The sequence below is a fragment of the Acomys russatus genome, chromosome 22 (genome assembly GCF_903995435.1).
Source record: "Acomys russatus chromosome 22, mAcoRus1.1, whole genome shotgun sequence".
Classification (NCBI taxonomy): Eukaryota; Metazoa; Chordata; class Mammalia; order Rodentia; family Muridae; genus Acomys; species Acomys russatus.
In genome coordinates, this window is record NC_067158.1 from 1,912,629 (window position 1) to 1,939,324 (window position 26,696).

The window sequence follows — 26,696 nt, forward strand, 5'->3', positions numbered from 1 at the left end:
TTTTCAGTTTTGATGAAGTTTCTGACTTTTAAATATGTTGTCCACTTTCCACTTAAAAATCTGTTTTGAGAAAACTTATTTATTTGTTTTTTTTTTAACCATTTAAAAAAAAGTTACTGTTTTTGTCAGATGGAAGGATAAGAATTTCTACTTCCTAAGATTTCTAGCAATTCTAAGAGTTCTAGCTCACGCAGGCACACACATGCACGCATGCCACATGTGCAGAGGTCAGAGGACAGCTTGTGGGAGTTACTTCTCTTCTTTCACCACGTCGGCCCAAGGGACTGAACTCAGATTGTCAGCTTGGCAGCGAGGGCCCTGACTCAGCTGAGTCATCTTACTGGCCCCTTGGGGTTGTTTTGCAGCTAGAACAAGAAACCCATGGAGAATATCAAACACACTAGAATAATTGTTTTTAGATATCAGAACATCTGGTGCTCCACCCTAACAGGATATTATTCAGGTATTACTTCCTGTTCTAACAGTGTGCTGACGAGTGGTGGAGGTGATGTGAGCAGTGACGATGTTTGATGTGTGTGTTTCATGGTAGACCATTATCCCATGTAGGACTAGTAAGGATTGCAAGGAAGGCCTGGTTTTTTTCCTTCTTCTTCTTCTTCTTTTCCTGTGGTGCTGGGAATGACCCCAGGGCCTTATGAGTGCTTGGCAATCACTCTGCCACCTACTGATAGCCCAGAGTCATATGGAAGGCCAGTCTGTATTCACTGTATTGCATGTGCTAAGCTCTGCTGTCGCCATCACAGTACTTGTTAACCATACTGTGTTTGCCTGCTCCTCAGCTGTCTTCTGTGAATAGCATCTTGGCTTTCCTTTGGCAACCAAGGTACATGGTGAGGCTTTGATGAGGTCTGTTCATTGTCCTTGAATGCACACAAAAGCAAAGCCCCTAAGCTCAGCACTGTAGTTAAGGGGAAATGGGTTGGTACCAGCACAACAAACATAAAAAATCAGCTGTCGTGTTTGTTGGCATGACTTACTCACTGCCTTGGGTAGTCACTTTCTTCTGCGTGCTAGGTGCACTAGTGTGTGCTAGTGACACAGATCACCTTTTCCTTTTTGATCTAGAGGACAGTCCATTCTTGCTGTGATGCCAAGACCTCTAGTCTCCAGGTCTTTCTCTGAAGCTACAGGCAAGCTGAAAGCTGGGCAGCCTCAGGGGGAGGGAAGTGATATTATTTGCATTGCAGTTGTTTTACAAGTATTAAAGGTGCACATAAAGAAAATGCCTTTAGGACTTTTATGTCACTGTTTCTATCATTGTTGTCAGTCGTGGTGGCCTGTCACTTAATGATCTGCGCCTTGAGCTTAGGAAATCGTATTCACTGTAGACAGAATAAATTAGTGTCTATTTTTCATGTTTTGTTTGTATCCCCCTTTCTTTTCTGGGATAGTTTAGAAGCAGCAGAATGTGGGTACCTAGGCCATGGGAATGTGTGGATTCCTAATAGGCAGTATCTTAAGATGAAGCTATATTTGAAATAGAGTTTGCAGCATCTGTAAATCTTTTCTAAAACTGTGAGGCTCTGAAATATTAAAAAATTTTTTTTTTGAATTTCAAAAGTTAAACATATGACAGACTAAACTCTTACTATTAATAGGTAGAAATAACTAATATTATATAGCATGCCTATTGTCCCAGGAGCTAATGATCAGACTATGATTTATGGCTTCTTAGCATTATTATTCCTCCTTATGCATAAAGGAAGCTGAGGCAGGTAACGACTAAGTGCCTTGCCCCAGGTCAACTGTGAGGCTGTCTGGTGTCAGCAGTGTCACTGTCATGCTTCTCGCCAACTACAGGGGCACAAAGGAGAGCCAACTACAGAGAATGCAGCTGTATGGCTACGGGGATTCAAAGCTGGAAGAACAATGCAATAAAACTGACTTGATAAATTGCTGAGTTTAGGGGAAGCGGAGATTTTCTTTAAGGCTTCAAGCTCTGTTAGGTGGGAAGACCTCTCAGTTTCAGAGGAGATTTATAGAGGGTTGAGGACCATGTACTTCCAGTGTGCCCGTGACACTAAGTTTTGAAGCATGTGTCTGGATCAGATCTGTCTGTATGGCTTATTTCTAAGAGAGGTTCCTAGAGGTGAAAGCTAATTGAGTTCAACAAGGAACCACAGTGGTTTTCTCTGGGTTCTTATACACCAAGACATGAGTCATCAAAGCATCTGACAGCTATGGCCATGTAGCCAAACCAGGTAGTGTTGCTGTCCTCTCATTGGTAAGAGTATGTTCTTTTACATGGGTGCAGAAGGAGAAGTAACAATTGTAGCCAGAATTTGGACAAATTAATATATCTGATTTATGTTATAGAAAGACTTTATTGTTATATAGTAGTATTCTTAGTGGATTCATAAAAATTGATCACATACAAGGATAATGCTGATCAAATTATTTATTTTCCTTGGTTGCTCTTCATATTGGTGCTTAAAAATTGAGTATTTTTGAATTAGCTAAATTGAACATTATTGTTCAGGACAATATTCTCTTGATAAGCACACATTTTTTTTATATATATTTGCTATGATTCAAACAAGCCCTTGAATGTGATGGTGAGCATTTTCAGTGCTAAAATTCTCCCATTTTGCGCTACCTTTTACCATGGAATTGGAGTCTGTGTAGAGCCAAATGAAAGGAATAATTTAAGTGAACATCTAGCAGATCTAATTAGTTTCTTAAGGGAAAAAAATAGCCTAAGCTCCCATAGACTAAAAATGGAACACAGCAAAGTGGTAGCACACTCCTTCAATGCTAGCACTCAGAAGGCTGAGGTGCGAGGGTCCTGATTTGTAGGCTAGGCTGAGCCACATAGATCTCTCTCTCTCTCTCTCTCTCTCTCTCTCTCTCTCTCTCTCTCTCTCTCTCTCACACACACACACACAGAATTTTTGTCTCTCCATATATATCATAACATAAACATGTACTTTGTTTACCTAACATGCATTTTTTGAGACACGTGTCTCATGCACCTCAGGCTTGCCCTGAACTTCCTGTATAGCAAAGGATGGCCATGAGCTCTTGATTCTACTGCCTTCACCTCTGGAATTACCAATGTAATGCCACTGTGCCTGGCTTGCCCATCACTATACATGTGTATCAATGTGTCCACTGAGGATAATGTGTGTTATGAAATTGATTCCCAAAATATCCTTTACACATGAACCCATGCGTTAGAAGATTTGTATTGAAGCTTGGGTCTCAAAGAATATCGACAAGTTTGCATTTGTGCACGCTTAATTGACTTCAAGTATGTCATTGGTGACTCCTTTGTTTTAGTGACTGCCAGATGTAGCATTCCTTGGAATCTGTTCTATGAAGCTCTCTTCCCGAATGCCAGATGGACATGAGAAAACTTTCAGTCATCTGGACCTGGTAAATTGTTCTGAAATATTTGGAATTTTATTAGAGGCTTGATTTCATCAGAGAGCAAAGAATCTCTTGGACAAATAAAAGTCAAATCAATCAGAAATGATTGGAAGCAGTAATTAGACTTTCCTTGGAGAGATAAAACCGTATGATGCAAAGCCCTGTGGACGCTTGCTTTCTAGCAAGGTCTCAGGTCCTGTGAAGCGGCCTCAGAGTGGACACAGCTGAGATGTGAGGCGACCTCAGAGGTGGACACAGGTGGAAAACTTTCTTCTGTTTTCAGGTACAAGTGCCCCCTCCCTCTTTTCAGGATTAAGTGTTTTTGGAACGCTCCTCTAGGTTTCGAGATGATTGTTGTTACTGAGCATGAAATTGCAAATAAAAACCCTCTTAAATGACTAATTTCCCCTCAGTATGCAATTTTAAAAATTGGATCAATGCTATTCCACTTTGTCAGTTTGGAACCTTTCCATAATAATTTGTTAAGATTTAGAACTTTCAATGTTCTACCTGTAACATTAAAATAAAGCCATCTAAATCATTTATGGGGGAACTGGTAAAATGCTCAGTGGGTAAGCCTGACGGCCAGGCTTCCATTCCCAGAAGTCACACAAAAGTGGGAGAAAGAACTTTACAGAGTTGCCTCTGACTTCCACATGAGGGCCATACCATACACACCCTCACACACACAACAACAATCTTTTTTAAAGACTGAATTTAATTTTAAAGACATCTTTTTTAAAGACTGAATTCCATCCCTCATTTTTGTGGCTTTTACTACTATAGCAGCCGTGTTTCTCACCTGCCCTTCAGTGACTACTCAATCTTATCTTGATCGTAGTTAAATCCGGTCTTAAAACCTCTTTGAAAATACTTAAACTACTCTTCAGAAAATAATGGTCCAAAGAAAACCAGAGAGGCTTTATGTGTGTTGACATCCATTATTGTAAAAAATGTGAAATGACATCAGTAAGAATGATTTATGACCCCCACCCCCTGGAATATGTCATAACCTATATCAATGCAACTCCTGAGACAAAAGCCTACAATGGAATGGGCACTACTATTTTCTCCTTCCTCTTTAAGAAATTTAAAGTATAAGTTATTTTTATAAACTAGCATTAACTTCTTTCTTATTGCAGAACATGGAAAGACCAAAGAAAATACTTGCCATTTAGAGTTGATAGTATACTTCTAACAGACAAAAATCTAAGGAATGACATGTCTGACTTTTACTGATGATTAAACAGGGCAAGTAAGGAAATTCATTCATTTGAGGTAAGAGGTTAAAAGTTTACAAATCCACAAGAGACACTTTGCATGGATATTGCTTGGATTTCAGTCTTTTTCTTTCTTTAAGAACTCTGTTCAAGCAGATGCTTCCATCATATTTAATTTTTAAAAGGGTCAAGAATTATAAAACAGTATTGAATTTGTGCAGTTCAGTTGGAAGAATGACAGGCACAGAAAGGACTTTCAAGGCATAGGAACAGATGAACTAATTCACTTTATGGTAAAAAGGAGTGAGAAGAAATAGGGGTCCATTTGCCCCTACTCCCTCATGAGGCTTATGGGGTAGATGTCTTGCTCAACTTCACACCTGTTAATGGTAGAGCAAAAGACTAGGAGAGATGGTCTACCCCTGCCCCCCCATCTCTTTCCTTCCCACCCCTTTTCTCTCATTTCACACTTATTTATTTTGAAAGAGGGTCTTGCTGTGTAGCACCCAGGCCAGCTGTGGACTCCAGATGCCTTTACTGGCACCCTCGGAGTTCAGGTGTCACAGGTGTGTACTGCCCTGCCATCCTCTGAGTTCAGGTGTCACAGGTGTGTGCTGCCCTGTCACCCTCTGAGTTCAGGTGTCACAGGTGTGTGCTGCCATGCCACCCTCTGAGTTCAGGTGTCACAGGTGTGTGCTGCCCTGCCACCCTCTGTGTTGAGGTGTCACATGTGTGCTACCCTGCTCAGCCTCTGAGTTCAGGTGTCACAGGTGTGTACTGCCATGCCACCCTCTGAGTTCAGGTGTGACAGGTGTGTGCTGCCCTGCCACCCTCTGAGTTCAGGTGTCACAGGTGTGTGCTACCCTGCTCAGCCTCTGAGTTCAGGTATCACAGGTGTGTGCTGCCCTGCCACCCTCTGAGTTCAGGTGTTACAGGTGTGTGCTGCCCTACCACCCTCTGAGTTCAGGTGTTACAGGTGTGTGCTGCCCTGCTCAGCCTCTGAGTTCAGGTGTCACAGGTGTGTGCTACCCTGCTCAACCTCTGAGTTCAGGTGTCACAGGTGTGTGCTGCCCTGCTCAGCCTCTGAGTTCAGGTGTCACAGGTGTGTGCTGCCCTGCTCAGCCTCTGAGTTCAGGTGTCCCAGGTGTGTGCTGCCCTGCTCAGCCTCTGAGTTCAGGTGTCACAGATGTGTGCTACCCTGCTCAGCCTCTGAGTTCAGGTGCTACAGGTGTGTGCTGCCCTGCTCAGCCTCTGAGTTCAGGTGTGGCAGGTGTGTGCTGCCCTGCTCAGCCTCTGAGTTCAGGTGTTGCAGGTGTGTGCTACCCTGCCATCCTCTGAGTTCAGGTGTCCCAGGTGTGTGCTGCCCTGCTCAGCCTCTGAGTTCAGGTGTCCCAGGTGTGTGCTGCCCTGCTCAGCCTCTGAGTTCAGGTATGGCAGGTGTGTGCTGCCCTGCTCAGCCTCTGAGTTCAGGTGTCACAGATGTGTGCTACCCTGCTCAGCCTCTGAGTTCAGGTGTCAAAGCTGTGTGCTTCCCTGCTCAGCCTCTGAGTTCAGGTGTTACAGGTGTGTGCTGCCCTGCTCAGCCTCTGAGTTCAGGTGTGGCAGGTGTGTGCTGCCCTGCTCAGCCTCTGAGTTCAGGTGTCGCAGATGTGTGCTACCCTGCCACCCTCTGAGTTCAGGTGTCACAGGTGTGTGCTGCCCTGCTCAACCTGTCCTCCTCATCATTTCCAGCCTTTTCCATCTCTTTGACAAAGTTAGAATTCATTGGCTAATCTATCTACTCAAACTTACAGTAAGCATTTGAGGTATTTCTGGCCTGTACAGAAATGTTGGGGGGCGGGACACTGAAACTCCTGTCTGTGGAAGGAATGAGATGGATAGTATCTCCTTCATTGGGTCTCCATGAAGCAAGGGCTGTTTTCATCTTTCTAGCAGCTCAAGTGGAAAATGTACTCTCACCACGTAGTTTTGTGCAGAATGTTTTTTGCCTCAGCATTATTTTTCTTTCTCTTTATTGTAGATTCTGGTATCTGCTTTGGTTTCTGCCCCATTGCTTCTTACTAGGGATCTTCATCTCAACTTCAATCCCTTTGGATGAACAATTCACTCAGCTTGTCTTCCACATCCCCCACCCCTCATGATCACGTTTTGCATTAATTTTACACAATAATATGCTCTGTAGACCTGTCCTCTTCTCTTCCCTCACCTCTTCTCTTTCGCCCTCCTTCCTCTCTCATTCCTCCACCTTTCCCTTCCTCTTTCCTTTCTTTCATCCTTTGTGGAAAGGTAAACATTATTGGATAAAGCACAAGAAAGTAGCAGCCACAGAGGACAGTAACAGAAAGAATGTCCTTTTCAAAGCAACGGGCTGTGGTAGTTTGCACTTGGGACCCACCCTCCTTTTGACAGGGCTCCGAGAGTGCAGTTCTCACCATACAAATGGTAACAGTCCTGGTTGGCTGTTGGTGGGCAGGGAATTTGGCCTGGCTTTTTCTGGTTTCTCAAGCCAGGGCCATATTCTTTACAGCAAGAACTTGTCTTGTGAAGTTGGTGCAAGTCTCTTTGTTAGTAGATGTTTCTTAGAACTGAGCAGGAGCAATAGGTGGGCCTTGCCAATTGAATTTTTTTAGGGTGGTGGGGGCTCTGTGGAGCTCCATGGGTGGAGGAGAACCATAGTTAAGGGCACTTTGGATAGGAGGTCTGCATTATCTGGTCTGGGGCTTAAGGAAAATGGGGCTTGTAAGTACAGGGTTGAAAGCCTTACACAGGAATCATCTGGAGATGGCATCCATTAATCCTTTAGAATAAATGAAATTGACCAATAGTTGGAGGAAGGAGGAAAGCACCTGGCAGTGACAGGCACTTTACAGGAGACCAACAGAGCCAACTAACCAGGGACCACATAGGTCTGCTGAGATTGTTGCACCAACCAAGGACCTTTCATACACTAGACCTAGACCCCCTACACAGAAGTAGCCAATGGGCGGCTCAGGCTTCAGGTAAGTCCTGAAGGGTAAAGGCAGCTCCCCTTCAGGTAAGGAGAGTCAGAGCTCTCTCTGACATGGATTCTCTTGCTAGCTTTTTAATTACTTCTCCCTGGTGGGACTGCCTTGCCAGACCACAGAGGAAGAGGACACACTCAGTCCTGATATGAGTTGATGCGCTGGGATGGATCAGAAGAGGGACTCCCTTTTTCGGAGGAATAGGGGAAGAGGATGAGGGAGAATGGGGGAGGGTAGGACTGGGTATTGAGGACAGACGGAGCTATGACCAGGATGTAAAGTGAAGAAATAAATAAATAAATAAGCTTACAAAATGGCAAATAGTTTAAAAATATGGAGGCCAAATATAAAACTCAAACAGGTGGCAATGAATGGTTCCAGAAAGGAAGCAATCAGGACAACTATGATCAGACATTTGTTTAAATCCCATCAGCTAAATCCCCTTTTGTTGTTTGCCTCCCTGAATCGCCAATGCATTTGATCATTTTAAAAACCTGTCCAGTTTTGTTCTGCACAACAGCAGCATTCTTCCCTTAGTCTAATGCACTCAGCAGTAAGCAGTGAATAGAGGAGGCGGTGGTTTTGAAGCACAGCCACTGTAAGTGAACTTAATTGTGCCCGGATTATTATTGTTCCTGGGCTATCGTAGTTACTAAGGACAGTCCTTGGGACAGGAAAATGGATTTGATAAGATAACCGTCAATGCCTGTACCAACTGCAAGGGTAAACCCAAGAAATACTAACACATCAAGAGTTCTACTTCTTAGTGTCATTTAAAAGGTGTTTAACCGTGGTCATCAACTGATAGGACTTTGAATCACCACAGATATGATGTGCCTCTTAAAGTGTTTCTTTAGTGAGAAATGTCTGAAAATGTCTGCAGAAAGGTTTAACCCAAAGACCGGCTTTACACTTGCTGCCCCTCAGTCCTGAGCTGAGTAAACATTAGGAAGGAGAGCAGCCAGCCTCCTGGCTTGGGGCTTCCTGACTGGAGGCACAATGTGAGTGACTCCTTCACTCCCTTTCAGCTGTTTTCTGTGCTGTGATGGACTGTAATCTCAAACCACAGTTTGAACCAAAATAAATGTTTTTTTCCTTTATTTGGTTTGGTCAGGTATATTGTCACAGTGATGAGAAAAGTAACTAATATAAGAAATTGATAGTGAGGTCATTGCTGCAATAAACATGACCAGGTGGCAAACGCTGAACTGCGGGATATTGTAATATTGAGAAGCGTGTTGGGCATAAGTCCTCCAAAAGGGGCTTAAAAAAGAAGATGGGAAGGCACCTAGTAGAAGTTATTTTAGCCTATGTAGTCAGGTTTTGAGTGAGTTCTCATCTCCACCCACATCCCCATTGATATATTTTTGTGACAGTTTGAAGCTGAATCTATTTAATTTTTGGAAATGCAAAACTGAGTAGTTATAGAATGAGGCAGGACCAAAACTGTAGAACAAAATAAGGAGTCCTGTTTGCTGGTAAAAGGGGCCAACTATGACCACAGCCATCTAAACAATGAATAGAAAAATTAGCAATGAGAAGAAAAAAAATAGAGGGCAGTAGGTTTGGAATGAAGACAAATTTACTCGTTAAGGACAACAGCAGGAATAAAAGAGAGTGTTGCATTATATGGCAGTGAGTTTTCTTTTTTGAAAGCCCCACGAAGGCAGTAGAAAAAGTCAAGTTAGCCAACAGGTTTATATATGGCCAACTAGTGTGTACCAGGTGTGCTTGTATTGTTCTTGGTGTGGGACTCATAGAAGGTGCAAAGGAGGATGTTCTGAAGAGTGAGGTAGACTTCAGGTGGCCTAGGTTGAGTCTGAAGAGAGATAAGTGTTAAAGGCACAGGCACTATGGAGAGAGAAATCAGTGTTAAAGGCACAGGCATTATGGAGAGAGAGATCAGTGTTAAAGGCACAGCCATGATGGAGAGAGAGATAAGTGTTAAAGGTACAGGCATGATGGAGACTTCCTTCAGTAACAATAGGGAAAATAGCAAGCAGAGCAAGACTTCTCTTTGCTCACAGCTATGCAGTGTAGTTTTGTCAGAATAGAACATCTTAGGAAGAATGCCTGGCAGTTAAGTCCTAGGTTTCTAGATTATTCCCCATGCTTGGCTGCCTCAAAAGGATGCTGGGTGAATACTGAGAGAGGTGTGACATTTCAGGTAGTTGGAAAGCAGCAGGAGGTTTTTGTGTTGTGACAAGAGTGAACATTTCAGAGCTAAGGTTAGGTTTTAAGGGAGGGTATTCAAGACATGGCTATGGTGGGCAGAAGAAAGCGCAGATAATTCTTAGAGTTCTTCCTTGGGGGACCAGCTGGATGTTGGTATAATTAGCTGACAGGAACTGGAGGAAACACAGGAGGAAAAGAGTAAGGGCTGAGAGTGGGGAATGGAAGGGGAGCAAGACATTGATAAAGTTTCTTAAGTGTTAATGACATCAATTTCCTCAAATATAATTGGATCTAAAATACTGGCTATTTATCTTTTGAGACACATAATATAAAATATCATAATTATCTAGGCCTGAAAAATAGTTTATAAAATTAAGTGAAGGGACATATCATTGAGGCAAATCAGGAAATCCAGCCTGTCTGTTTGTAATGATAAGCTATTGTCAAACATTCATTCCATCTGACTCTTATCCCCCAAGAAGGGGTGCTTGCTTCTGTGTCAGTGACTGCCATGGAAAGTGATTTTGACGAACATGTGTTGGATGGATAACTGGATAGTTATGTTTGTCTTGGAAGCTGTGGCCTGGCTGAAGAATCTCAGAGCACACACTACGGAGAGTCCTGTCAAGAAAACTGCCCTCTTCCCTAGCCCCTTGTCAAAAATAGTTAGCAACAAATGCTTTTCTACTTCCTTTTGTAAGTCCCTTCTGCCTATGTTTTTGCTTTCCAAGTACACTTCTGAAACTGAACAATTTTAAATATGTCTTATTATTTTGAGGCTCTAGTTGATTTGGAAAATGGTGAAAATTGCAAACACGTAAAATGCTTAAGATATGGTCAAACTCTAAAGGTCTTTACAAATCACAGTGAACTTGTGTTGGAATATTATTTGTTTATAATAATGTACTAAATTGGACTAGCACTCAATTCGTGAAAATAATATTTATAGGAGAAACATCTTGGTTATATATTTGAACTGATTATTAGAGTGTTCCTAAATTACAAAATCATTACAAATTTTGTTGCTGTCTGGTCTTTGTATAGTTCATTAAGTCAGTAAATTCTGCGAAAAATAAAACCTAATAACCAAATTATCTATGGGTGGTAATGTAGACTAAATTACTGATTTTACTATTGTACAGATTTACCAGTGTTTAATTGAGTAATTAGATTTAATATGGTGATTAGGATCTGGGTAACTGTTAATGCATTTTATTTGAAAATACTAGGTACATTTGAATATTGCAATTGCACTTCATTAATAGAAAATAAGACAAGTGTCCATACAAAGTTATCAATGACCTACGTTTGTGGGTGTGTTTTTATTCCATTGTTGAAAAGTTCTAGTTAATGTGGCATACACTTATGGATACAGTGTGATGTTTCAGTATAGGCATTCAATGTGTGATGACTAGATCCAGAAATGGGCATATCTACCCATCACCTCAAATATTGTCATTTCTTTGTATCAGAGAGGAAGTCCTCTCTACTAGCATATGAATATGTTATTTACATTTACAAATTATTCATTTTTTTTAAAGCATTTCATCTGGCTCCTCATCTCTTCTACAGATGGCACTGGATTAAACATTTTAAGAATATTGCAGCCCTGAGGCTCATATATCTATTTAAGCATTTAGTTCTAACTTGATGTCATGTATCAGAAAGATGTAGGAAGAGGCAGTCAACTCAGCCCGGGGATATTGTGGGTACCTGCTTCAGCTGTGAAGAGAGAGCCATGGAAATGGAGGAAATGGTTGGGCACAGACTCAGAGAAGCTTCAGGACAGCCACATACAGTTCACTACAAAGAGAATCAAGATATTTAGGAGAAAAAAAAAGGAAGTAAGACTGGAAAAATAAGCCAGAGATAGATTATGAAAATCTTTGTTTATCAAACTAGGCAACACGGGCCCTGTAGGAATTAAATAGACTCATTTTAATTGAAATATATAGACTTGGATTAGAAATAAAGGTAATTTTTCTCTTTGAAGAGAAATGTTCGTGTGTGGGTTTGGAAATCTGACAGGCACAGGTCAAAAGCTAATAAAAAAACAATGGACTAGCCCTAAAAAATGATGGTGGTTGTAGGGCTCTAATTAGGGAGGGAAATGGAGATAAATACAGAAGGTGACAGAAGGGTAAAATAAGAATGTTTGAAAGAGCCATAAAGAATCATAATATTAACTACCTAAACAGACCACAATACGCAATTACATATAATATACCTATATACTTACAATATAATTATAAACACATATATACTTTAAATGAAGTTTTCCCAACTGGGCTGACAATGCTCTCTCCAAGACCAAAAGACCATCCAACAAAAACCCCAGCATGAGGCATGAGAAGCCCTGTTTTGAGTTGTTGTTTGTGATTGGTCAAAAGACTCCCAAAACACTACAGGCCACTGACCTTTCCCTTGGTTGCCCCTACCCCCTAGAGGTGGAAGGTAAGGAGACTCTTATTGATGAAGATGCCTGCGCTTCAGATGCAGGGCCTAGACAACTGATCTGAAAGCCTCCTCCTTGAAGATTAACTTTCAAGCCACCTTCTGGCTATGGTTTCTGGAAGCGCCACGAAAGCTTTCAAAGGAGGGAAGCAGCCACAAAGCTTACCCAGCCACAGTGTGTATGAACCACAAAACCGACACCATGTGCGGTATCCACAAGGACCTGGTAGTGGCACAAATACCCTGACAGTAGCTCTCCAATTGGACATAAGACCTACTCAGCAAGAGGGAACTCATATCTGGTACTGGAAACACATGGCTAGTGCAATAATGGATCTTGGAGAGGAATCTACAACAGCTACTTTATTAGGCCAGCATCAACTCTAACTGCACTCTAAATATTTGCTTATACCCACAGAGAAGTGTAATTCTCACCTCCTGTCAAAGAAGAAAATTTTGCAATAAATAGAAATCATTACAGAAAACCACAACCAATCAAAATGAAGAGCTGTGGACCCTAGTCCCAACAGGCACATCTACAAAAGACCCCTTCACCTAATCCTCAGGACCACTGCAGAAGAGGGGTTGGAAAAACTTCAAGAGCCAGATAATGTCAGAAGCTACACCCATAAATTCTCACCAACGTGACTGCTTAAGCATGAGCTGAGCATGGCAATGTGGATATGGATGGGTGGGTGGGGGAGCCCAAGAAGCCTCAGCCATATACAAAGAATTATCGGCAACTAAGAAATGCTATGACTGAGACAAATAGTTTTCCTCTAGGAAGAGCAAACCAATTTGGTTATACAGTACCAAATGGTCAGCCCTGAAAACATACCAGTAATATTATACATGCTGAGCAAGTTGTATTTATATATTTAGGGTGTGTGTGTGTGTGTGTGTGTGTGTGTGTGTGTGTGTGTGTGTGTATGTATGTGATAACAATTAATATAAAAAGAAGCCCTGAATTTAAAACAGTACGGAGAGGTATATGGGATTTTGGCCAGAGGAAAGGGAAGAGGTAAGTGATGTATTATAATATTTAAATGAAAGACATAATTAAGAAGGGAATCATTGGGCTAGAGACAGTGCTTGTTGGCAGGAAAGTATTTGTCTATAAAAGTCTCCAAATTCAAATGCAGTCATCATACAGAGTTAGTGTGGAATCAGAGACTTACTGCAATAGCAAAGGATAGGTTTGCCATGATATGCCATGGTTTTGGTTAATTTTATTATGTGCTAATTTTGACTTTTTTTCATAATTACATGCAAAGGAGGATAACATCCTAGAGTCAGTATATTTGGGTTTTATGACCTGCTGCAGAAGCTGGTGAAAATCCCTGTCTCAACACAGGCTACTGCTGTTTTCCAGGAGTATTGTGAACACACTGACTATTTAGGAAATAGAAATGTTTCCTCTATTAAGAAGGGTCTTATTATGATAAGATACAAAATGAGGTAGAGTCAGTAAGGGCCTGAAATCTAATTAACTTCATAGTAAATTCTTTTCTCAAAAATCACGGTTCATGTGAAATACAGTATGTTCCTGTGAACTTTGGTCTTATAATGACTAATTGGAAGAACTTGGAAAGTAGAATATGGTTATGGTTACAACCAAAGCAAGACAGCAGTGTAGAATTTTCAAAAATAAATTACTAAATTCACACAAGAATTATTGACTTAACACTATTCTCTACAAGATTCCTTTTAGCTTTTTCATACATGAAAATTATTAAGTTAACAGAGTTCTGCAAATATCATAGTGTTGTTTTGGATAACACTGAGCAAAACATTGGCTACAGATAGTGTTGTCTACTTTTTGTTGTAAATTATTTGTGTTTTAGTTCATAAATGTTAAAACGAAACTGACCATATTTGTGATGTTAAAATTGCTGTCAGGGATGGAGTTATTGTGAAGTCAATTAAACTTCAGGCACTTGCTGACTTCTACCTCATTTTGTATTTTGAATTTCTAAGATCCTATTCTTAATTTTACCTTCACAAAGACATATTCTTTTCTTTTTAAAGAGGGTTTTTCAAAATTTCAAACTCACAAAATGTGAGGTTACCTTTAGTTTCTCTATAGCAGATAATCGCTAAAGAATTTCAGTGTGTGATTATTTTAAAAATTGTGTGCTTTGGAATTTTAAGGAAGCCAAAGTTAACTACAGAATGAAGAACATCCTAAAATTTTAAACAGGTGCCAATCAGTAGAGAATATTCTTAGAAACCAGAAAGCAAGATATCTCTACAAACAAGGTGTTTTGCCACAGTTGTGGTTTTACTTGGCAAGAGCCTGCATACCCTTTCAGGTGAACTCTAAGCTAGGCTGCCATTCATCAGGGCCAAGTGCTGTGGCAGAACGGACCCAGTGCTGTCTATGTTCATACTGATGAGGAAGCCTGGACCTTTATAACTGAGATGAATCTGAACCTGCCTATCTGAGGAGGGTTTTAACTTGTTGTGCACTGTTCAGATAGATGGCCAGCAATGATTGTGATAGAACCTCTTGCATACCTGAGCCAATTTAACTCTCCACAGAAAAACAGGCACAAAGTTAAATGGCTCAGGTCATGGGCAGTATCACAGGTCATGGTTTATCCAAAGCTGTCAGTCTATGCTGTTTGTTTGTTTTATTTTTATTTTTGGAAGAAAATATTGGCATGTGCTAAGGATGACTTCTTTTTTTAAAAATTTTTTTATTATTAATTTATTCTTGTTACATCTCAATGGTTATCCCATCCCTTGTGCCCTCCCATTCTTCCCTCCCTCCCCTTTTCCCCTTATTCCCCTCCCCTATGATTGTTCTGGAGGGGGATTACCTCCCCCTGTATATGCTCATGGGGTATCAAGTCTCTTCTTGGCAACCTGCTGTCCTTCCTCTGAGTGCCACCAGGTCTCCCCCTCCAGGGGACATGGTCAAATGTGAGGCACCAGAGTACATGAGAAAGGCATATCCCACTCTCCACTCAACTGTGAAGAATGTTCTGCCCATTGCCTAGATCTGGGTAGGGGTTTAAAGTTAACCGCCTGTATTGTCCTTGGCTGGTGTCTTAGTTTGAGCGGGACCCCTGGGCCCAAATCTGCCTATCATAATGTTCCACTTGTATGTTTCTAGGACCCTCTGGATCCTTCTACTTTGCTATTCTCCCATGCTTCTCTCATCTAGAGTCCCAATAGGATGTCCTCCCCTCTGTCCCAGTTTCCTGGTAAGTGAAGGCTTTCGTGGGACATGCCCCTTGGGCTAGTATGCAGATATAAGTGAATATATACCATTTGAGTCTTTCTGCTTCTGGGTTAACTTACTCATTATGATCATTTCTAGCTCAATCCATTTGTCCACAAATTTTGGGAATTCCTTGTTTTTAATAGCTGAGTAGTATTCCATAGTGTATATGTGCCACAGTTTCTTTATCCGTTCTTCTACTGAAGGACACTTAGGCTGTTTCCATGTTCTGAGTATTATGAATAAGGCTGCTATGAACATGGTTGAGCAAATTTTCTTGTTGTGTGCTGGAGCATCTTCTGGGTATATTCCAAGGAGTGGAATAGCTGGGTCTTGAGGAAGCCCTATTCCCAGTTTTCTGAGATAGCACCAGATAGATTTCCAAAGTGGCTGTACTAGTTTGCATTCCCACCAGCAATGAAGGAGTGTTCCTCTCTCCCCACATCCTCGCCAGCATGTGGTGTCCCTTGAATTTTTGATCTTAGCAATTCTGATGAGTATAAGATGGAATTTCTGAGTTGTTTTGATTTGCATTTCCCTGATGATTAAGGAGGTTGAACATTTCTTTAAGTGTTTCTCAGCCATTTGATATTCCTCTGTTGAGAATTCTGTTTGGTTCCAAGCCCCATTTCTCAATTGGGTTATTTGGTATGGTGGTGTTTAATTTCTTGAGTTCTTTATATATTTTGGATATTAGACCTTTGTCAGATGTAGGGTTGGTGAAGATCTTTTCCCAGTCTGTAGGCTGTCGCTTTATTCTGTTGACAGTGTCTCCTGCCTTACAGAAGCTTCTCAGCCTCATGAGGTCCATTTATTAATGGTTGACATTAGGCCTGGGCGTTGGTGTTCTGTTCAAGAAGTGGTTGACATTAAGGCCTCGGCGTTGGTGTCTGTTCAGGAAGTTGTTTCCTGTGCCAATATGTTCCAGGGTCTTCCCCACTTTTTCTTCTAAGTGACTTAGTGTCACTGGTTTTATGTTGAGGTCTTTAATCCACTTGGATTTGAGTTTTGTGCAAGGTGACAAATATGGGTTCAGTTGCATTTTTTTACACATAGACCTCCAGTTAGACCAGCACCATTTGCTGAAGATGCTATCCTTTTTCCATTGAATGGATTTGGCTTCTTTGTCAAAAATCAAGAGACCATATGTGTGTGGATTCATATCTGGGTCTTCGATTAGATTCTACTGATCAACCAGCCTGTTGCTGTGCCAGTACCATGCTGTTTTAATTACTATTGCTTTATAGTACAGTTTGAGATCAGGTATGGAGATTCCTCCAGAGCACCTTTTATTGTACAAGATTGTTTTAGCTATTCTGGGTATTTTGTTTTTCCATATGAAGTGCAGAATTGAACTTTCAATGTCTTTAAAAAATTATGTAGGTGTTTGATAGGGATTGCACTGAATCTGTAGATTGCTTTTGGTAGGATGGCCATTTTTACTATGTTAATTCTTGCTATCCATGAGCAAGGCAGATCATTCCATCTTCTCAGGTCATCTTCAATCTCTTTCTTCAGAGTGTTGAAATTTTTTTCAAACAAGTCCTTCAGTGCTTAGTTAGAGTAACTCCTAAATATTTTATATTGCTTGTGGCTAATGTGAATGGTGTGGTTTTCCTAATTTCTTCCTCTGCAAGCTTGTCATTTGTGTATAGGAAGGCTACAGACTTTTTTGAGTTAATTTTGAATCTAGCCAATTTGCTGAAGGTGTTTATCAGCTGTAGGAGTCCTCTGGTGGAATTTTGAGGGTCACTTATATACACTATCATATCATCTGCAAATAGGGATAATTTGACTTCCTCCTTTCCCATTTGGATACCCTTGATTTTCTCTTGTTGTCTTATTGCTCTGGCTAGAACTTCCAGCACTATGTTGAAGAGATATGGAGAGAGTGGGCAGCCTTGCCTTGTTCCCGATTTTAGAGGAATTTCCTTGAGTATCTCACCATTTACTTTGATTTTGGCTATTGGCTTGCTGTATATAGCCTTTACTATGTTGAGGAAGTGCCTTGTATCCCCGATCTCTCTAAAAACTTTAAACATGAATGGGTGTTGGATTTTATCAAATGCTTTCTCTGCATCTAAAGAGAAGATCATGTGGTTTTTTATTTTCAGTTTGTTTATATGGTGGATTACATTGATAGATTTCCGTATATTAAACCATCCCTGCATGCCTGGAATGGAGCCTACTTGGTCATGATGAATGATATCTTTGATGTGTTCTTGTATTCGTTTTGCAAGGATTTTATTTAGTATTTTTGCATCGATGTTCATAAGAGAAATTTGTCTGAAATTCTCTTTCTTTGTTGGGTCTTTGTGAGGTTTAGGTATCAATGAGACTATGGCCTCATAGAATGAATTTGGTAACTTTCCATCCATTTCTATCTTTTGGAGTAGCTTGAAGAATATCGGTATTAGCTCACCCTTGAAGGTCTGGTAGAATTCTGCACTGAAACCATCTGGCCCTGGTTTTTTTTTTTTTTTTTTTTTTTTTTGGTTGGGAGACTATCAATGATTGCTTCTATTTCTGTAGTGGAAATGGAATTATTTAGCTTGTTTATCTGTTCTTCACTCAACTTTGGCAATTGAAATTGATCAAGAAATCATCCATTTCCCTTAGATTTTCAAATTTTGTGGCATATATGCCTTCAAAGTACGATCTTATGATTCTTTGTATTTCTTCAGTGTCTGTTATTATGTCTCCTTTTTCATTTCTGATTTTGTTGATTTCAATACTGTCTCTCAGCCTTTTAGTTAGTTTGGCTAACGGTCTGTCTATCTTGTTGATTTTCTCAGAGAACCAGCTCTTGGTTTTGTTGATTCTTTGGACTGTTTTCTTAGTTTCTAATTTGTTAATTTCAGCCCTGAGTTTCACAATTTCCAGACGTCTACTGCTTTTGGGTGTTTCTATTTTCTTTTTTTTTTCTAGGGCTTCCAGTTGTGGCGTTAAGATGCTTATGTGTGATGTTTCCAATTTCTTTTTAAAGGCACTTAGTGCTATGAATTTTTCTCTTAGCACTGCTTTCAATGTATCCCACAAATTTGGGTATGTTGTCTCTCATTTTCATTGAATTTCATAAACTCCTTGATTCTTTCTTTATTTCTTTCCCTGACCCAGGTCATTTAGCAAGAGTTGTTTAGTTTCACGTATGTGTGTAGCTTTTTGTTATACTTCTGTTTGTTGTTGAATTGGCAGCCTAAGAGCATGGTGAGTCTGACAGGATGCAAGGTATTATTTCAATCCTCTTTTATCTGTTGAGGCTTGCTTTGGTGACTTACGATGTGATCAAATTTTGGAGAAGGTTCCATGGGGGTGCACAGAAGAAGGTATATTCTTTTCTTGTTTTGGGTGAAACATTCTATAGGATACTGTTAGATCCATTTGACCCATGGCATTGGGTTAATGATGTTATTTCCCGGCTTAGTTCAGTTTCAATGACGTATCCTTCAGTAAGAGTGGGGTGGTTGAAGTCTTCCACTATTATTGTGTGGGGATCGATGTGTGGTTTAAAGCTTTTTTTAGCAAATCTTTTACAAATGTGGGTGCCCTTGCATTGGGAGCATAGACGTTCAGAATTGTGATGTCATCTTGGTTGACTTTACCTTTGATGAGTATGAAGTGTCCTTCTGTATCCCTTTTGATTAATTTTGGTTGAAAGTCAATTTTGTTCAATATTAAAATGGCTATGTCTGCTTGCTTCTTGTGACCATTTCATTTGCTTGGAATATTTTTTTCCAACCTTTTACCCTGAGGTAATGCCTATCGTTATGGGTGAGATGTGTTTCTTGAATGCAGAAGAATGTTGGATCTTGTTTATGCACCCATTCAGTTAGTCTGTGTCTTTTTATTGGAGAATTGAGACCATTGATGTTGAGAGATATTAATGACCAATGGCTGTTAAGAGCCTTAATTTTGATGTTGGTTCCAGTCGAGTGTTTGTGTAGTTGTGTTTTTGCCATGGTATAGTTATCTATTTCCTGAGTAGTTTTTGTTATAGCTTGACCCTTTGGGATAAAGTTTTCCTTCTAGTACCTTCTGTAAAGCTGGATTTGTGATAGGTAACGGTTTTGAATTTTTTTTTGTCATGGAATATTTTTGTATTTCTCCATCAATGATTATTGATAGTTCATTGAGTAAAGTAGTATGGCCTGGCATCTGTGGTCCCTTAGGTTTGCCAGGATCTCTTTCCATGCCCGTCTTACTTTTATGGTCTCTGCTGAGAAGTCGGGTGTAATTCTGATAGGTTTGCCATTAAATGTTATTTGGCCCTTTTCCCTTGCAGCTTTTAATATTTTTTCTCTGTTCTGTATGTTTTGTGTTTTGATTATTATGTGACGGGCAGTTTTTCTTTTCTGGTCAATTCTATTTGGTGTTCTGTAGGCCTCTTGTATGTTTATAGGCCTCTCTTTCTTTGATTGGGAACTGTCTTCTTTCTTCTATGATTTTTGTTGAGAATAGTTTCTGGGCCTTGGAATCTGATATCTTCTCTTTCTTCAGTGCCTATTATCCTCAGAATTCTTCTTTTCGTGGTGTCCTTGATTTCTTGGATGTTTTGTGTCAGGAGTTTTCCAGATTTGGCATTTTCTTTAATGGTTGCTTCAAGATCTGTGATTGTATCTTCTAGACCTGAGATTCGTTCTTCCATCTCTTGGATTCTGTTAGAAAAGCTCACCTCTGTGTTGCTTGCCTTCTTCTCTGAGGACTCACATTTTCGTTTTTCTTCTGTCTGTGTGTTTATCATTGAATCCATTTTCATTTTCAGATCTTGAGCTGATTTTTTTTATCTCTTTCATCTGATTGTATATTCCTGAGTTTCATCCATTGCCTCTTTATAGGTCTTCAGAGCTTGAACCGTTTTATTTATTTCTTTCATCTGGTTGTTTGCATTTTCCTGAAATGTTTCCAGTTCCACTCTATGTGCTTCTTTTCTGTCTCTCACCTGTTTGGCTGCGTCTTCCTGCATTTGGTTACAAATTTTATTTGTTTCCTTTATTATCATCCTCATTACTAAGGATTTGAGGTAATTTTATTGTATTTCCATTATATTTGAGTTCTCTGGGTTGTTTTCTTTGGTATAGCTGGAACTAGAGAAGCCATGTTGTTTGGGTTTTTTTTTGCGTATGCTTTTACCCTGTGCTTTCGACATCTTGCCGTCTCTGTTTTTGTTGGGTAGCTTCCAGCATTGGATGGCGGGAGTCTGATGATAGATTCACTTGTTTTCTCATGATTTCCCTAGGCTGGAAGCTCTGATGCCTCACTGGTGTGGATGGCAAGAGGCTAGTCCTGTCTTTTTGGACTCTCAAAGCCAGTGATCCTCAGCTCCCCTCTGCTGTGCGTCTTGCAATAGTTCTGGGTCTCTGAATGAGCATTGGGTCAGGCCAAGGGATCCACAGCTTTCTGGGTCCCCTGCCAAGTCCAGCCAGGGACACTGGGCCAGAACCACATGTGGAGCTCAGCTAGATTTTCAGGGCCTGAACTGTCTGCTGAGCTCAGCTAGGGATTCTGGGCCCAAAATACACACAGGGTCCAGCCAGAATTTTTGGGCTGGGACTGCACACCAAGCTGACCTAGGGGCTTTGGCCCAAAGTGTGTTCTGTGGTCAGTTATTGACTCAGGGCCCAAACTCTCCGCCAAGCTCAGCCAGGAATTCTGGATTCAAACTGTGTGCTGTGTCCATCCAGAGTCTTAGAGCCAAAAGCTCAGCTAGAGTCTCTGGGCCCAATCTGTCTGCCAAGCACAGTTAGGGACTCTGACCCCAAACTGCACACTGAGCTCCACCCGAGTCTCTGGGGCGGAATTGTGCACCAAGCACAGCCAAGAACTCTGGACCCACACTGTGCGCTGAGTTCAGCGCGGGACTCCAGGCCTAAACTGTGTGGAGAGTCCAGCCAGAGTCTTTGGGTCGCCGATCCTGTGCGCAAAGCTCAGCTAGAGTCTCTGGACCCAATCTTCCTGGCAAGTCCGGCTAGGGACTCTGGGCCGAATCTTCATGCTGACCTCAGCCTGTGTCAGTGCCCCAGAACTGCACACTGAGCTGAGCTAGCGCCTCGGGTGGAACTGAGTGCTCAGCCCAGCCTCCATCACAGCAGGGGAGCTGGGGCTGAGCTGAGCTGGTGCCTTGGGTAGAATTGCTTGCTTGCTGAGCTGAGCCAGTGTCTCCACGGCACTGCGCACTGAGCTGAACCCGGGACCCTGGGGCTGAACTGTCCACTGAGTCCAGTTTGGGTCTCAAGGCACCATGCAACCCAAATCCTGCCCAGAGTCCCCTCTCCTGCAGGAACTCCCACCGTCCACCGCACCAATTGCCTCCACCAGAAGGCTCTGAGCTGCAAACTTCAGCCACCGCCGCTGCTGACACTGGTGCTGCCGCTGCTGCTGCTGCCTCTGCTGCTGCTGCTCCTATCCGAGAAATCCGCTCTCCTTCCATGTGCAGGGGCACGCAGGTCCTCCGCACCCTGGTCCTTCTGAACTGTGGAGCACTCCTGCTGCCGTGGTGTGGGGACCTCGGTGTTCCTGGCTCAGAAATCAGTGCAATTACCTGAATTGTTCACTGGAGCTTCCAAACATGGTCCACACTGCTCGCCGCCATCTTGGATCTCCAGGTCATGTTTTTTTATTTTTAAAAAATTACCCAGCTACTGAAGCAATAAGTTAACTGTAAAAAAAAAATACTAGATTTCTACTTCTTATGTTTCATCAAAATAAATTCCAATTGAACTAAATGCTTACATATTTAAAACTTGAGACTATAACATTGCAAAAGGACATATGTGTAAACATTTGGATGTCCTTAATGAGGAGGGGAATGGACGTCCTGATCTTAACACCAAAATTAAGTGCATAAGAGAAAATGCTTAAAAACAAATACTTAAGTTTCTAGTTTTTTAATCCTAGTAATATGGCATATTTCAAAAACTTTTTCCATTCATAATACCAAAAAAATTCACAATAAATTCTTAAACAAACTTTAGAAAATAGCCTAGATAGCAAGGAAATAAGGGGATCCTTCAGAAGTGAAATTCACTTAAAAGCTAGACTCCAGTTGCTAAAACACTACATATTTTAATGCATTATTTTCTAGAACTTCAGATGTTTCTATGTGGAAAAGATCAACATATATTAAGGCTGACATATATGTCTATAAAGATGAAATCTTGAAAGGAGATTGACCAAGGTAAGTTTAAAAAAACAGGCCTCTAATCCACAAAGACACTAGATTATATAAAGGAGAGAAAATATCACAGAGTGATATTCATTGGAGTTTGATAACAGAACTGTGACTACCATATGCCCAAAAAGCACATAACCAGACTCTCAGAGTTGCTCTTGACTTTGTAAGGCTGCATCCGTTTCCTGGGAATCGAATGGGGTCTTTTCTGTACAAGGCACTTTTACCTCAGGCCCTGTAGACTCTTACCTCAGAGCTTCAATATCTGTGTTCTCACAAGAAGTAAATTGTAGTGAATAAGAGTCACAAAAATGACCAAGCAACTCACATAGACCCAGAAATTACTGTAGCTGGGATAATCAGATGTTAAGCTAGAGCATGTAAGTTCACTACTTTTAAAAGAAAAACGATGCAGATGATGAAGAAATAAATTTATAAAATTGGGCATTCCTTTAAAATGATAAAAAATATTACTTTTAGAATACAAACTATCACAGTTAAGATTAGAAACACGTTTGCCAACATCAAGGACAGAGTCAGAACTAAAGCTAGAACCAGTGAAACCAACCAAGTGTAGGTCTGCTCTCATGGAAGCAGCAGTGACCAAAGACTGGCAAGTACAAGAGTGGTCAAGAGGTAGAGAGTGTGAGCACACAAATACATCTAAGAACTGAGCTAAAAACAGGGAGTGAAAAGATGAAACAAAGTTGCTAGACTTAGAGAAGGCAATAAATCATCTGATTCTAATTGTAACAATGTCAAGAATGATAATTAAAAGCAAATCCACTGCCAGACATTGTGAGAAACCATGGCAGCTGAAATGAAGAAATCAATAACAGATAATATAGACCACAGAAGCAGTGCCAAAATATTTTAATGGGACTAGAATATTCCTGTTACTTAGTATCTTTCCTGTGCCTTTTCTACAATGCCACTGTGTTACAGTTGTCTTCAAACAGGAACACACTATACAGATGCAGTAAACAGGCTGTGCCATCTAGGTTTGTGGACATGTATTCTGTACAATGGCAGGATTGGGTAACATACACTTTTAGGAAGATAGCCCTGTGGTTAAGTGGCACTAGGGAGTAGGGTGTGGGGATATGGAAACCAGAGGTTGTCCTTGGGTTTCCTCTTCAAATGTTCTCCACCTTGTTTTTTTTTTTTAGACGGTCTCTCACTAAACCTGATCAGAATGTTCTAGATGCATGACTGTAAACATTAAGCACTTAAACTGTGTATCTAAAACATTACAAACATTTGGGTCTGGAGAGATGGCTCAGAGGTTAAGAGCACTGACTGCTCTCCCAGAGGTCCTGAGTTCAATTCCCAGCAACCACATGGTGGATCATAAACATCTATAATGAGATCTGGTTCCCTTTTCTGGCATGTAGACAGAACGCTGTATATGTATAAAATAAATCTTTTAAAAATATATTTCAAACATAAAAGGGTAATTTCAAAGTAAAATATGTTATATCTATTAGATAAGAAATTAATGTTTAAAAAATCTACAGATAGATTTAATAGAAAAGTATGCCAAAAACTAAAAATACAACAATTTATTTAAAATTATAGATGTTGAAGTGAAAATATGAAATGGCTTTCAACCTCATTAGCTGTGAAGATAGTATAAATCAGAACACCATGTGACACCATTTCAATTGTAAGCATATTGACAATTCAAATGCCTATCGAAAGAAAGATCTTTCATACTCAGCAGGATGAGTTATCTTTTAAAAATATACGCGTTTACATATATACTCATGTATATATAATTTTAATCTAGATATATATATATATATATATATATATATATATATATATATATATATGAGAGAACGCATGTACTATTTGTCTTTCTGAGAATAGCATATTTCACTTAATATAATGATTTATATCTGTTTTATTTCTATCCAGTTTTATCCATTTTCCTGCAAATATTATAATTTTAATTTTTTTAATGTTGCATAAAATTCCTTTGAGTATATGTACTCAAAATTGAAAGATGTTTCCATTTTTTGGCAGTGTGAACAATGCAGTAAAAAAAATAGATGTGTACATCTATGTGATATTTTGAATTCTCTGGGTATATACCCAAGTGACATAGCCAATCAGAATTATTTGTTAATGCGATTTTTCTCTTGAACCATTTGGCAGCAGATATCTGAAGCCCTAGTCAGTTTTGGTACCTAGAATTTACATTTATAGACATTGATCCTAATTTGTTTGTGTATGAAGACACTAATATGAAGGTGGTTTATAAGGGATGGTCATAAAGCATTAGCTGTTCTTCAAAGGACCTCAGCTCTATTGAAAGCACCCAGACAGCATCTCCCAACTGTCTGTAACTCAAGTTCTGATGCCCTCTTCTGGCCTACATGGGCACTGCACGCACATGGTACACATACTATATGCAGACGAAATATCCAAACACATAAAAATAAACAAATACTTATACTTAAGAAATGGTCTTGACCACGTTCCCTGGATGGGGAGGCCTGGTGGCACTCAGAGGAAGGACAGCAGGTTACCAAGAAGAGACTTGATACCCTATGAGCATATACAGGGGGAGGTAACCCCCTCAGGAACAGTCATAGGGGAGGGGAGTAGGGGGAAAGTGGGAGGGAGGGAAGAATGAGAGGCTACAAGGGATGGGATAGCCATTGAAATGTAACAAGAATAAATTAATAAAAAAATAATTAAAAAAAAGAAAGAAACAGTCTAGAGCACTATAAAGTTACAAGCCATTTAAATGATCAATAATTTAGGACTGGAAAGTAAGTTATTGAACTATGTATCACACTATGTGAAACTAATTGTGTAAAGAAAATGTGTTGTTAATGTTAAAAGGAAAAGAAAATAAATTGGAATACAAGTATGCATAGTGTGACTATAGCATATGTACAGCTAGAAAGATAATAAGGAATATACAACAAAATGTTGGCACTAGTTATCTAGAGATAGATAGATTTGAAGCTATTTTACTTTGTCTTTTGGGTTGTCATCATTTTCTAAAACTAATTGTGTATAATGAATAATTTTAAATGAAAAAATATTTAAATATAGTACTTAGAAAGTAACATTATATAAAAACCAAAGTAGATACTATAGCTTTAAAAAAACTTATACTTTATTTTTGTGGGAATCCTGGCACTTTTGAATGGGAAGCCCTGTAGAAGCCCTGTAGTCTCAAAGACAGTGGAGTGTGGAATCTAACTCAAGAGCTTTAAGTCACAGCGGATAAGGAAGGTCACCAGTGAAACCGTTTTAAAATACCTTACTGAAGCCAGATGTGCCAGTACAAGCCTGTACAACCACCACTCAGGGATGCTGAGGCAGGCAGATCACTGATTTTGAGGCCAAGCTGGTCCGCAAAGTGAGTCCAGGACAGCCAAGACTATGCAGAAAATTCTGTCTTGAAAAAAAAAATGAAAAATGAAAAAACAACCCCCCTTAAAAAAAACCAAAACCAACCAAAAAAAACACCTTATTTAAATGTGGCCATAGATTTAATATAAAAGACTCACAAAGCAATAAAAACAAAATCTTAATAACAGGAGAAAATCGGAGGGCGGGCGAACTAACAAGTTAAGAAAAGGTTGTTAAGAGTTCAGTGACAGCATCCTTAAATATGAACATCCTGCCTCTGTGAGAAACTTTGAAACTATAAGTTGTTTATACACTGTGCTTCCACGGTGGGTATTTGAACTATCCCCTGACAATGCAGTTAATAATGTAATGAGAAGAAAGGAGCCCAAGAGGCCAGGGCAATTAGTAATAGAACCCAGGGGCGCTCAGCACTCCTTCATTGTTTGGAACTTAGCCTAGATCAACAATGACTAAGAATCATAACCTACACTTCACTCCCCGAGTTGCCAGATCCCTTTGCCTGGAGAAAAGCATTCAATCCAAAGAACTGACTGCTAAGGTGGCACTTGTACGACAGCCCTCAGCACCACAGAAATGAAAGCCGAGCGTCACTTTTCCCATGCTCTAAGCAACTGTGCATGTACGAAAAGAAGAAACAGAGGAGGGAGAATGCAGAATTCCGGTATCCA